Source organism: Polypterus senegalus, chromosome 5 (genome assembly GCF_016835505.1).
Source record: "Polypterus senegalus isolate Bchr_013 chromosome 5, ASM1683550v1, whole genome shotgun sequence".
Lineage (NCBI taxonomy): Eukaryota > Metazoa > Chordata > Cladistia > Polypteriformes > Polypteridae > Polypterus > Polypterus senegalus.
Window position 1 is genome coordinate 101,151,167 of NC_053158.1, and position 13,641 is coordinate 101,164,807.

Consider the following 13,641-nt stretch of genomic DNA (forward strand, 5'->3'; position numbering starts at 1 on the left):
TGTTTTTGAAACTGATCATCTAAGCTTAGCCAAGATGCTAAACATCAATTTATAGGAAAGATTATATGATAATTCAGTTGTATCACTGTCAGAAATGGTGTAAGGCATGACCCCTTATAGACCAGTAGCAAAAAGGCGCATACAGACCTTTCATTGTTTCAAAAAGGAGCAAATTGTAAATGTAAATCACCCAAATCTTGAAAGAGTAGATAACCTGAAAAAGGGTTTTGTGGAAGAATACCATGGAAGTGATTACGAAAAACAACACAATATTTTGACTGGAAAATAAATTCCATTAATTTTGCATTTCACAGCCTAGCAGAGCAGGGCTTCAGCATTAAATTAATTAAACAAGACAGCAAGAATAAATTAACATATAAACAAAAAATAACCTTATTACTAACAAACAGAAAGATATAATTGTAGATAGTTTAAGGTTTTATAAAAAATCAAATCAACAAAATACGCTAATTAAGCAGAAGGATGGGGACGTGTGTAAATTAGTTTATAACCAATTTAAAAACAGAAATCTAGCAGACTGTTCAATCAGTATCATCCATTGGCTGGGAAGAATTAATACCAGAGGAGACATGAGGCAGACATAATTTATTATTCAGTTCCTAAAAAGAGCAAACATTTCACCAAATAAATAGAGAAGCCAGGATTCAGCCGTGGCCATTGGAAGAGGAAGAATAATTATTTTAAACTTGTGAAAGCTGTTAGCAAAGTTATATCACTGCCAGTGATTCTGATAATACGGTAAACGTTTTAGCCTGAAAACTCTGTTAATTATACTGTTAGATAATACATACTAAAGAGTAAAACAGACACTCAATCAGTGCTTGAGCAAACCTCAATATGCAAAAGTCATTTTATAGGACATTTTAATACTTTATTCTGTTTTTCACAGTTCTTAATGTATTTATTTCAATTAATAACAGTGAGTGCTTTAATTAAAATATCAAAAAGTATAAATTGTAAATTTGATACAAAAATATTCAATATTGTGCAGTATTTTCAGAAGAATCTAAACAAATTAATAAAGACTGTCTAAATCAAGCAACAATATAAAATCATCTGTAAAATAATAGAAACTTATGAAATTTAAAAGTAACCAGAGATAAACCGAAAAAAAAAGCAATTGGCAAAAAGAATTCGATAAGAGAAGAAAACAATTATTAGATTGGTTATGTCAGCATTTACGAATAAATAAAATAATTGAAATCATTAATCATATTCCAACACATATTTCATGATAAATGTACATGAACCAAATATGTGTTGGAAACATGAAGGAGTAAAAAGGTAAAAGAACAAAAAAGCATCATTTAACAATTAAAAAAATGAAATTTTACAGGTGAAAACAGATAAATACATTTTTATCAATGCAAAAACATTCAGAACAGAACAGGTATCTATTTTATACAGTACAGTATTACAGAGAAAGCAAAAACAACAAATGGTATGCTAAGGTATAAATGGATCCAAAAATAACCTTAAATTAGATCAGGTGAGGTGTATATAATGAAAAACAAATCAATATGCATGGAAAAGATTTTTTACACATTGAACTGAAATTTTATAAATATTTTTATGAAATACCAGAACAAACTTAGTTGATGATTTTAGAGATTCTAAGCATTATACAGAATTCCTCTCAACACTGAAACAAAGTGTAAAAACACATAACTACAAATCATATAAGAATAATTTAATGTTAGAAAATTTCAAATAAATAATGTTACATAATACTAGATTATAGGTTAAAGGAGCAGTTATTTAAAATAATTAATTAGTCACACAGAGCTAGGGTTTTATTAATAGAAGACATAATTCCCACAATATGTTTGTTTTATTGCAACAAATTTTATGAAGGCATGTTTCATAGATCAGATCAGGAGTTCATCAAGGATTTCATGTTTCCCTAATTCCTCCTCCTCTTTTTACACACCATGCTATTCACATTAGTCAAAAAAATTATAGGATTAGCACAATATTTTAAATGTGTCAAAAATAAAACTATATAAAAAAAATATGAAGAATCTATATAAATATGTGAAGAATCAAAAAGGCAAGCAAAAACTATGTATGCTAACTTTTTATACTATTCCTATATAATGTTGTTATCCCTGTACTATTTTTTTTTTTACCATTTGTAATACAGTTAATTATTCTTGCGTTATGAATGTTAAATGTTTATTCTTTTATTCGTATCTGCTAATGGTCATAAAAAAGGTCACCTAATAAAGTTCTTAATTAAAATCATTATATTTATTCTATATCTCTTATCTGTGCGGATGTACAAAAGTATAAAATAATTACTCAACTGTAAATGTAACCCTATACAGTAATTACCCTTTTCATCATCTTTATATATAGCTGTTGATGCAGCTTAAGTATTACTTTGTTATTTATTTCTGGTCAGTTTTAATTGAATTATATAATTCAACAGTACTGTTTCCTACAAAACAGTAGTTAAAATTACCATAACTCCTTGTAGTCCTAAATGTTCCACAATCAGTAGAGACAAAAGTAGTTTTTACTTTATTATTTTTTTAATTCATAATCTTAAAAATATAAAATAATAGTTGGCACTCATGATTTACTTTATTTTCAAGACTATATATTGTTACAAAATGTTTTTTATAATCACATGTTTATTAATATGGGTAATGTAACTTTTTCTTAAAATTAAATGGTTGAAAACCCTCCTTTAATGTTATATATATATATATATATATATATATATATATATATATATATATATATATATATATATATATATATACGTGTGTGTATGTGAATGAATTGCTTTTGATAATATTTAAAACCTGTCAGAATCATGAAAAGCAAAAAAGCAATTTGTGCACTCATATTCATGTCATATTAATGTTAATCTTGGACGGTATAGTTTTTATATAATATTATTATTACTAAACGGTATAATTTAGTATTTTTTTAATATTACTACCTGTTTTTTCCTCTTTTTGTATATGTGTTTTCCACTTTTTAAAGGAAAGACTGCTTAAAAAGGTATTCTGTCTTCAGAAACAGGATTCTGATGCAGGGTGATTTGTACCATTTATTTTTTATCTGCAGTTGTGTTCTGATCTCTGCCCCTTTGTCCTATAACGCACAACTGGAGCTACATCTATCTATGTGACGCTTTTCAAAGAGCTACTGAGATGCAGGCTAAGCTTGATTTTTTTTTTTTTCTCAAGGTTCCTAAATTAAAATTTCTCAGTACATTTAACATCAGTATACGTCAACTCTGCTAGCTTGGAAATGCATCAACGAGTTTGTAATAATATGATGATCACCGGTAGGTTTACAACGTATTTCATCATTCTAATGTCAATTCTAGTTGAAGGTTTATGTCTCTGTGGACTTACTTAATGTGATGTATCAATTCAGTATCACAAAGATAGTCACACACGCTGCTGTATGAAACTTAAGTTCTCTACTTACTTCTTTATTGAACCACGCCCCCAAAACACCTGTTTGTTACTTTTTAGCTTCCAACTACGGCAACCCCAAAATTCCAAAAAACACAAACATACAATCTTAATACATCACACTTAATCATTTCCTTTAACTGTCTGACTTTGTACAACTATTTTTTTTATGAAAAACTGAGTAAGAAGTGTAATAAGGTTCGTAGAATTCGTCCTGCAAAGAAAAATACTGCGATAAAAAAATCTGAAATAACTACAAAATACAAGAAAACGAGAACAAAACCAACAGTAAATTACTCGGTATCTTCTAATTGGGTATGTACCCAAACGCGCCTTGGTTTAGGTGTGATGTTACTGATAAACATTTAATACCTCTAGCGCCCACACGTCGAGGAAACCCACCAGGAAAACGTGACCGACCTCCTTACTGCGAGCCAGTAGCGCTAGCGCTGTGCCACTGTACCCCCCAACTTTACTTATTTACAGTATAAATTATTTAAACGAAATTAACAATTTATGAGTAAAAAGTAATATATATGCTTTAATTCAGATCATCATGTAAATGATAGCAAGTATACATTTTAGGATTCAAGGGGCTGTAACATCATGAATTTCATGTATTCTGTGGGGCGAAAACTAACTGCGGTCTTTTAAAAAGCTCGTATCGATTAACGACTGGGTTGGGGGGGCACTTAAAACACGGAAATATTTAATGCGCTACATTAGTTACGATGAGGTTTGAGAATCTCTAGTAAGATTAAAAATCGATTTTAAAATGAAGTTTACAACGTTCTACTTTAATTACGAAATATACTACGGGAAAGTGGAAATTTCAACTTTAAGCAGAAATCGACATTTTTTCTTCACTGTGTTCCCCTTTTCGTTCATCTCTGTAGCCTTAAAACGCCTCAGTAGTTCTGGATGAGGTTGAAATTAAATACATTTAAAGTTGCATTTAAAAACTAAAGCATTTTTGTGAGTTCGCCCTACAGCACTGACTTCAAAGCACAAGCCATAACCCAAACAATGATGCAGCTAGCATCCCCTAAAACTACTACACCATGTTCTAAAACTTCGCAAAGATTACTTGCTAACGCTCACGAGAACTTTCAATTTCAAGGTTACGGTAACATTCCCGAGTAACGTTCTGATAATCAATACTTAACCTTCCGGTAACGTTGCAGTAGAGTTAAATTTCTTTCATGTAGTAAGTAAATAGCAAGCAGTAAACCAAGCATATAGGGCATTTATATTTCGTAGCCGCTACAAATGTATCCGCATATCTTTATATATATAATACAAAATTATATATGGATGTGTGGACACATTTTAGCGTCTCCGAAATACAAATACAAACGCAACGAGCTGTGTATATTCCATCTGGTGATGCGATTGCGGTCTGTATTTATACAAGCATAACGTTTTATATAGCATTTGGTAATATGTTAATATTTTCTTATGAACACGACGATAAAGCGTTTCGAGATTCTCATCACAAACAAACCACGCTCTCCGTTATTTCTACTGCAATAAGAAGGAGGGGTGGGGATAAACTGGCGGAGACGACGGCGAAGTGCGCAGGCGCAATATCCTCAGGTGGCCCCAGAGCCGCAGTGCAGGGCGCAGGCGCGGTCTTCATCCTTTCCGATTTATTTATGTGTGAATTCGTCTTCCGGAGCCGGAGTTTGAACTGCCAAAGGAAATGCGACATTAAAGTAGAGGGGTGGCGAGAAGAAGACGAGTAGTCAAAATTTGTAGACGGAAAGCCGTGAACCAGACGTTTGCAGTGTGGATTTAAAGTAGGTGAAAGCAGGAGCGCGGGTTCGAAAAAAAAGAGTTAAAGGGGGAAAAGACAAAAATAGTTAAAAGGAGACCAGTGGGAACGATGGGCTGCCTGTCAGAAGGCGTTTGGGAAGTACAAAATCCTGTATGTCTAAAAAGAGGACGGACCCGGAAGGAAGGAGGTTACAGTTGCTTCTGATTGTGATTTCAAGAACGGAACCCGGCGAAAGCAAAAGGAAAAAAAGGTTTTGCTTAAGAAAGGCAGGGGGCTGTTTGAATGCTGATCAGGTCTCGGCGTGTATGGCACTCGCGAGGTGAGACGGCGGGTCTGTGCTGCCAGTGGGCCTTATTAGTGTTATTAGATGCATTGACTTGTTTATTTTGGAGATTGGCTGTAAGAAGTTGGTGACTTAATTATAAAGATGTTTTCAGACTTAACTCTGTGGCTGTAATGTGTTGATGGGAATGTGGGGTGCCAGACTTCGCTGCTTGTCTTATGGTCTTCAGAGGCACGAGTTCGTCCACATCCGCACCCATTCGCAGTGCCGGGCGGTGTGATAATGGTATCCGGCTGCGGCTTGCAATATGTGAGGGGGCGGGAGTGTGTCTTTACAGCATACTTTGCTGCTGCAAAGATTTAGAACAATATTGGGAGCTTAACATTAACGAGGAATACAACTACTTTATTGCTTATTAGTACTGAGGAATAGGGTTCGATCTCGATAATACCATTCAGTAGAATGAGACACTTAATATCCCACTGCATTGTCGGAAAAATGGATATGTTTGGGAAATGGCAAAGCGGAAATACTGTAAGTACTCGCCAGTGAAAATGGATGTCGGAAAACGGCCCAGTATTGTTATGAGAGAAGATCGGCGGGAAGTGTGATTACTTATTCTGGTCATAAAGTTACGCACTTATGCGATCGGCAGCATGTTTAGTTATGTATTTTATCGTGTGATCCTCGTCGCCCACAATGTAGTATGGATGAAACGCATTATTGCTTACTTGTAGTGCGAATCCGTGCAGAATAGCACAGAGGCCCGACATAACCCTGTACCTTTAGCTCTTACGGTCTGTAAGGTAACTGAACTTTTTATCGTTTGCCACCGTTGTTTTCGAGTCTTCAGGTGACTGTTTAGTGGCATGCGGGAGCGAATGTTGTATAAGCGTGCACCATCCTGCAATATTTATACCCGGTCGCCTTTCTCAACTGCTAACCGGGTAGACAGCGCTGGAAAAAAAGCGCAAGCCGGCCTCCGCCTTGGTTACAGGCAAGAGCCGCGGCTGTCAGTGCTGCGATTGGGTGGCGCGCTCCTCCAATCGCCACGCACGTCCTTGTTTTCATGGATTAATTCTCTTAATCCACCGTTTTCTTCCGGCGTCATATTTTAGACTTCTGTTCCAAATGTAGGTAATGCACAAAACAAAAGGTTGGTCATGAATGCGAGTGCACGGGTACCCATTTCAGGAGGCCACTCTCCGTGCTACGTCATCCTTGCAACTTTGCTAAATGATTAGGGGTGTATGTATGTAAATACTGTAGTTGCTTATAGTCTGAAATGCATATTTCTGTTAAAAGTATTTGGTGTAATTTATTTTGCACAGCCCTGGATTTTACCTCCCGTTGTATTTGTTCAGTATTGGTTTTCAGTTCATACTTGGTGCTGATTGGTGTAAGGGTCATTGAGTGTTTTAAAAGTGGGGCAAATATGTATGGGTATCTAGCCTAATTTTAGTTTGTTTGATTCTATTTTTAACCTAACATGAACCGTTTCCGAAAATGAAAGGTCCGTTATTTCACCTTGCATGGTTTTAGGCTCATTTTGATACAGAGGTTGGTAATTTGTTTGTAGTTTGTACCATTAACTTGCAGATGTGTTTAATGGAAATATTTTTAAAATGAATATAACATGCATTACAGTTTAATAAACTGTTTCTGAATGAGCAATGATTAAGTGACAGTATTTTGTGGAAAACTGAACATCAGGAAACAAGCTGAATGCTGTTTAAAATTATACATTTTAAGCACAGCCAGAATACAATTTAATTTGCTTGAGTGATTAATTTAAGTTTAATTTGAAAGTGTCATTTAACTAGAATTCTCGACTGCAATATATGCTTTACCTTAAACCCAGTTGTAGAATACAGTGCAATTTAATAAAACAGAATACCTTAATGTAGCAAGAAAGTATTACTAGATTGGTGTGCTGAATAAAGCTAAAGGACACATGTTTACTGTTAATGTTATGGATCTTAAACTTGGTGCCAGGATAACTATAACATTTAAAGTGTTTTGTTTCTGTTCAATCTTAACAAATGTGTTTTATTGCTCTACCTTTTTTTTTTTTTTTTTAACAATGTTGCTTTATTACATATTTTTCTTCTCAAATTTTGTTAATTTAATGAAATTTATTGTGTCTGAAGCAAAACAAGTTACAGATAAGGAAGATTGTCAATTTTCGCCTGTGATTACAATGAATTTTTAGTTTGACAATTGTACTGAACAAAGAGGTACTAATCTTTTTAGCTCTTTCCTGGGGACAAGAAAAGAAAACGATTTATATATATATATATATATATATATATATATATATATATATATATATATACACACACACACACACACACACACAGAGAGGACTTTTTTTTGACTTGTGCTTTCGGCCTCCTGTTATAAAATTATGCCAGTTTGCAGGATCATTACCTTTCGTAATCCTGCAGCCTCCATTCATCTCCGGCATGGCAACCATTCCACACACAGCCTAACTTCTGACTCTATCGCCGTACAAATTGAAAGTCACACCGCCGTTTTTTCATCCCTTGTACCTGCCCCTTGGCATCCCTGTTACTGCTATGCATCGAGGGTGAGCTGATTTTGCTCCTCTGTGCCCAACCCCCATCTGCAGTGCTATTGTAAGGACTCCGCTCTTGAGACACCCTACCTTTTGACAGATCGTTACAGTATATTTTGACTGTACACATGTGACCAGCTGGTTAAACTAAGGTTTTTGCTGAACTGTTTAACTATACAATTTGCTGTGTGTGTGTTTTTTTTTTTTGTTTGTTTTTTTTTTAAATCAAAACACAATTTTCACTGTGAATATAGTTTTACAGTATTCAGATTAAATGATTTAATTAAAAAATTGCCCATCCCTACAGATTAGTGCAGGGTAGGATCATCTTTGCACTCAAATCATAGAATACCTGATTAACAGTACAGTGAGATACTAAACAAACAAATGCTATAGGCAACTATGCCATAAATGGGTTCACTTCCCGGTTCCTCCCTGTGTGGATAGCGCTTTGAGTACTGAGAAAAGTGCTATATACTGTAAATGTAATGAATTATTATTATAAATGCCATAGACATTGTGCCCCCTTCAAAAATTCAGAGTGATATAATTAAACTAAATATCTTCACTATTGGATGCAGCAGTGCCTTTATTACCTATGGATTACTGGGAGCCCTTCTGTTCGTTTTAGTGACAAGGTTAACAGTGCATGGCACATTATGAGAGTATTGATGGAAATCAGGCTAGTCACTTCTAGGGCTAATTCTGTAGAAGTAACACCAGTAGTAGTAGTACTAGTAATAAGTACTAGCAAAAGGTTAATTGCCGTCAGATGCCAAAAAAGACCTCTTAAATTCTAAAGTAATGGATAGGAAAGACCATACCACTTTTATTAAGTTTTTTTTTTACCAGCTAATGTTTACTGAGTGTGCAAATGGAAAAACAAACTACAGCCACATGCTGTGTCTGATGGAGTAACTTATAGATAAACTTGATTTGAACAGTATTGCTGCAAAAAGCAACCAAAAAAAGCATATTGTAAATGAAAGAATCCTAAACCTCAATTTTACTGAGTCATGTGGCACTATTACTATGATACCTGGCATACTGTTAAAATAAATTTTAGACTAGCAAATACTAAGGTTTGGTAATCTGTGATGATCATGCCATTCTTTCTAAATAAAACAGTGACAAGTAAAATATCTTTTATTTAGGGGACCTCCCAACTGCATTTTAAACAAAGTACTGTATTCCAAAGTGCTTTGTAATAGTGTCGATACTGCAGATTCATTAAACTAGTAGATTGTGTCCTTTTTAAGTGGGTTAAAACCAACAAGCAGAAGCTGCATGTGAAAAAAGTGACTATATCCTTAATAATTCTGTGTCAGTTAAGGAGGCAGAGATCATATTAGAATGATTATTGGGTTACAAATTGGCATCTGAAAAATCTTGGTAGTTCTGGAACAGTTTCTTCTGTTGATCATTATGCTGTACCAAGTTTGGTGAAAAACAAACCTAGCTAATAACCATAAAAATAATTAGCACATGTCAAATGCAGTGATGTAATAGGGGTGATTTGTTAATGTTTTGTAGCCACAGGCCATGGAGGCACTAAAATTGATTGGTACATTTACATGCGCTTCAATAAACCACTTATTTGCAGAATCCTGATTTCTAAAATGCCATGTAAAACACCCTTATTTTGGTTAGAGAAATAGAGTTATTGGCTTTTTCAAAAAATCCTGGTTTACAGAGGTAGATTTCTCGGCGAATAACACAATTATGTAGCCATATAAAACCGAGTTACTGTTAAGGATTTTGTAGTCTGTGCATATCTGGTGCATTCTGTCAGCCTGTGCATGTGCTGCATTTGCTTCTAACACATGTTCAGTAACCAAAGGTATAAGCATCCACAAAATAAGTTTCCTGAAGCAAATGTTTGCATTATACCTTCTGGCTGTAATAATCCATCTTAATATTTCAGAAATAAGAAAATATATGTTGAGGACCTGAATCTTCAGTGCTAAACTTAACACAATCTTGAGAGCGGTAGTGTAACACTGTGAAAGTAATGCTTGTTATGTAGTCCAATTACTTATTAAAGTAAAAGTAACCTAAAGCAGTTAAAATAGCTGTGGCATTGTTATTCTAGAAATATATAGTAATCCCTCACTATATCGCGCTTCGACTTTCGCGGCTTCACTCTATCGCGGATTTTAAATGTAAGAATATCTAAATATATTTCACGGTTTTTTTGCTGGTTCGTGGATTTCTGCGGACAATGGGTCTTTTAATTTATGGTACTTGCTTCCTCAGTTTATTTGCCCAGTTGATTTTATACATTTTATGTTTGCTTAAAAGATACTGACGCTCCTCTAAAAAATGCCGCTTTATTGCGGTGCTTCGGCATATTTAAAAGCACAAAAGTACACGTATTGATTTTTTGATTGTTTGCTTTAATCTCGCTCTCTCTCTCTGACGTTCTCTGCGCCTGACGGAGGGGCTGTGAGCAGAGGGGCTGTTTGCACAGAAGCTGTTTGCCTAGTGGATACGAACGCACCTCTAAGAAATGCCGGCCGCTTTATCGCGGTGCTTCTAAAAACACACATTGATTTTTTGATGGTTTGCTTTAATCTCACTCTCTCTCTGACGTTCTCTGCGCCTGACGGAGCAGATGTGAGCAGAGGGGCTTTTTTTTTTTCAGAAGATACTGACGCTCCTCTAAAAAATGCCGCGGCAAACTTAAAAGCACACGTATTGATTTTTTGATTGTTTGCTTTTCTTTCTTGGCGATCTCTCTCTCTCTGAAATTCTCTGCTCCTGAAGAGAAGAAGATCTATTTGCATTCTTTTAATTGTGAGAAAGAACTGTCATCTCTGTCATGTCATGGAGCACAGTTTAAGTGTTTGACTAAAGTGTGTTATTTCATGTCTAGAGGGCTCTAATAATGTTAACAGTGTGGGAGAGTTTATAAGAGCTTAAAATATATAAAAATAGCTACACAAACATATGGTTTGTACTTCGCGGATTTTCATCTATCGCGGGGGGTTCTGGAACGCAACCCCCGCGATCGAACAGGGATTACTGTGTGTGTGTATATATATAAAATTCACTAAGGCAAGACACCCATGGAAAGCACTCCGGAAGGGGCGTGGATTCACTAAGCCGACGACAAGTGAGACACCTATGGCGCACACAGGAAGGAGCCACGCCTGCCAACTCCAAGACCATTGGGTACGACAACAACTCGCAGAGCCACACCCACCAACTCGGACGCGACAACACAGAAAAAACGTTGTCTGTTCGGTTTTGCAGACTGGCGGCACCCAGCGTCAAAGCAGTGCTGCTGTTCCTATGTGGTTTATCTTTCGTTTTCAGATCTACATTTTATAAATGCACTGAAATGAACCGCATGTTTTTTTATTAGTTTAATGCATCTGATTGTAATTAACCTGTAACAATATAATGGTCCACAGAATGGTCAAACTATTCTAAATATCATAGCTGCTTCAGCATTGTTACTCTCACTACACCTTCTTCTTTCAGCTGCTCGCATTAGGGTTTGCCATAGCGGAACTTGGAACAGCTGATCGGAAAGAAAATTATCTGTATACAGCATCAAACACATGCTGCCTCAGCCATGCTTCCTATTTGAACTGCTTCTCAAACGCTTCAAAACCTTTACTGTACAGACCTCGTGGTTCAGAAAGAGTTTCATCCCAAGAGCTCTAAACATACTCCATCAACTGCTCCTTGTAGAACTGTTTGTACTTATAAGTACAATCACCTCACTGTAAATTTGCGATACAGTTATATTACACAACCTGAGCCACTTTATAAAGCGCGTATTTACATATGATGACAATATCATTTTTAAAATGAAATGCAGCAAAATATGTTTATATTAAACAGGTAAAACTTTAACTTTATTAAAATAATCTATATTGTTAATTAAAGGACTCGGTGTCGCTACGCTAGCAAGGATCTGGCACTCCATTCACGGATTGTTCCTGCATGCCTTGCACTGTATGCTTGACTGGGACTGGCGTGAAGGATAGAATAATTAAACATACTACAAAGATATTTCAATGTTCCTTAATGTTTTTGAAGAATCTGCGTTCTAAGCTTATAGGTGGCTTAACGCCTATTACAGAGCTGATTGTGTGGCGATTGGGTATTTGGAGGAAGAAAAGGAAGGACAAAAATTGAGGTTAGTACGTTTGAAAGAGACAGTACTGCTGCAATAAATTATTTTATCGAAGGTCGCACAGAATCACTGTGCTACAGTGTTCCCATGTTTAGTAACATGCTTTAACTCCTGTCATCATGAAAATATCACGTATACATCTCAGTATTTTAGTTATTCAGAGAGCTGTAATATCATGAATGTAATGGATTCTGTGTCCTGTCGGAGGTAGAGAAAGCCGGTTTAAGAAGCACATAGTGATTCACACACACAGAGCACCTAGAAGATCAAATAAAAAAACAAAGCATTTAACGTACTACTTTAGTTATGATGGGGTTTGAGAAACTAGTAAACGATTTTAAGATGAAGTTTATGATGTTATACTTTTAGTGACAAAATGAACTACGTGATTAAAGTGGAAATTTCGAGATTAAAGTTGGCATTTCGTGCTTTTTCAAACTGTGTGTCTTTTTTTTTTTTTTCCTCTGTACCCTAATAAGCTTTCATATGACAGTCACTGTGCGACTTTGTGAACTTGAGCTTTCGAGTTTCTCCGACACGCTATGTCACTCGATCAGCTTCATTTTCTTGTTTATACCACTGTTTAAACCAACAAATAGTATGTTTTTCCTTGCTTCCACTTGGTATTCTCTGAAATTGTTCTATTTTTTCTTGTGGTTTTGCCATTGTCTTTTCACAGAACGCTGAGCTTAACGGCTATTTATATTGATTTACATATTCAAAGAGGTGTAATTCTGGGAGGAGTTGGGGTTGTGGCAGCAGGTGCGTGCACGTGTGTTACTTTTTACGCTGATCGGGATTTATGTAGCAGAAGAATGTGGAAGTTTGTGTATGTACAGATTCCTGCATCTGGATTTTTGTGTGCGTACGCACATTCCCGCTTTTGTGTTTATGCAATGTTCTATTGTGAGTTCTATGCACGGTGTTATACATGAGGCCCCTGGTCCTTTGTATGGCTCAGTTGTACAGCCAAGCAGAAAAGAGTGTGTTGTGTGCATTTTGGTAATAAAGACTTTTAGTCAAATTGATGCTTTACTTATATCTATAAAACATAGGAAATGTTCACATTCATCATGCATTGTGAGCTAGACGCTGTATAGTGCCCAACCTGGCACAGACTCACACTGAGGCATGTGTAAAAACACAACTAGAATTTATTTTTCTTCACCTGTGGGGCGCGTCTTCCCTGTGAACTCCTCGGGCATAACACAGTCCCAGTAAACTGTTACACACACAAAAGCACTCTCTTCTCAAACCACCACTCCCACCTGGCAACCTCATCCTCTTCCTCCCGATTCTGGCCAATGAGTGGTGGTTGCTGGCCCTTTTTATAGCCCACCCGGAAGTGCTCCAGGTGCTTGATCACCTGTTTCTGATTGCACTTCCGGGCTGGGCTGTAGA

The 13,641-nt window shown here is 35.9% G+C and overlaps 1 protein-coding gene across 3 annotated transcripts in view; it reads left to right on the forward strand.

The window, feature by feature from the left end:
• The first annotated feature begins 5,060 nt into the window (after positions 1–5,060).
• Positions 5,061–13,641, forward strand: part of kbtbd2 (kelch repeat and BTB (POZ) domain containing 2) — a 43,901-nt gene continuing 35,320 nt past the window's right edge. The window contains exon 1 of one of the 3 annotated variants that reach the window (XM_039753164.1): positions 5,061–5,254. The gene's annotated coding sequence lies outside the window, so the exon portion shown is untranslated. Of the gene's footprint in view, positions 5,255–5,307; positions 5,552–5,932; positions 6,050–13,641 lie in introns of those variants that run through there. The other 2 variants (XM_039753165.1, XM_039753166.1) reach the window with 2 other exon arrangements.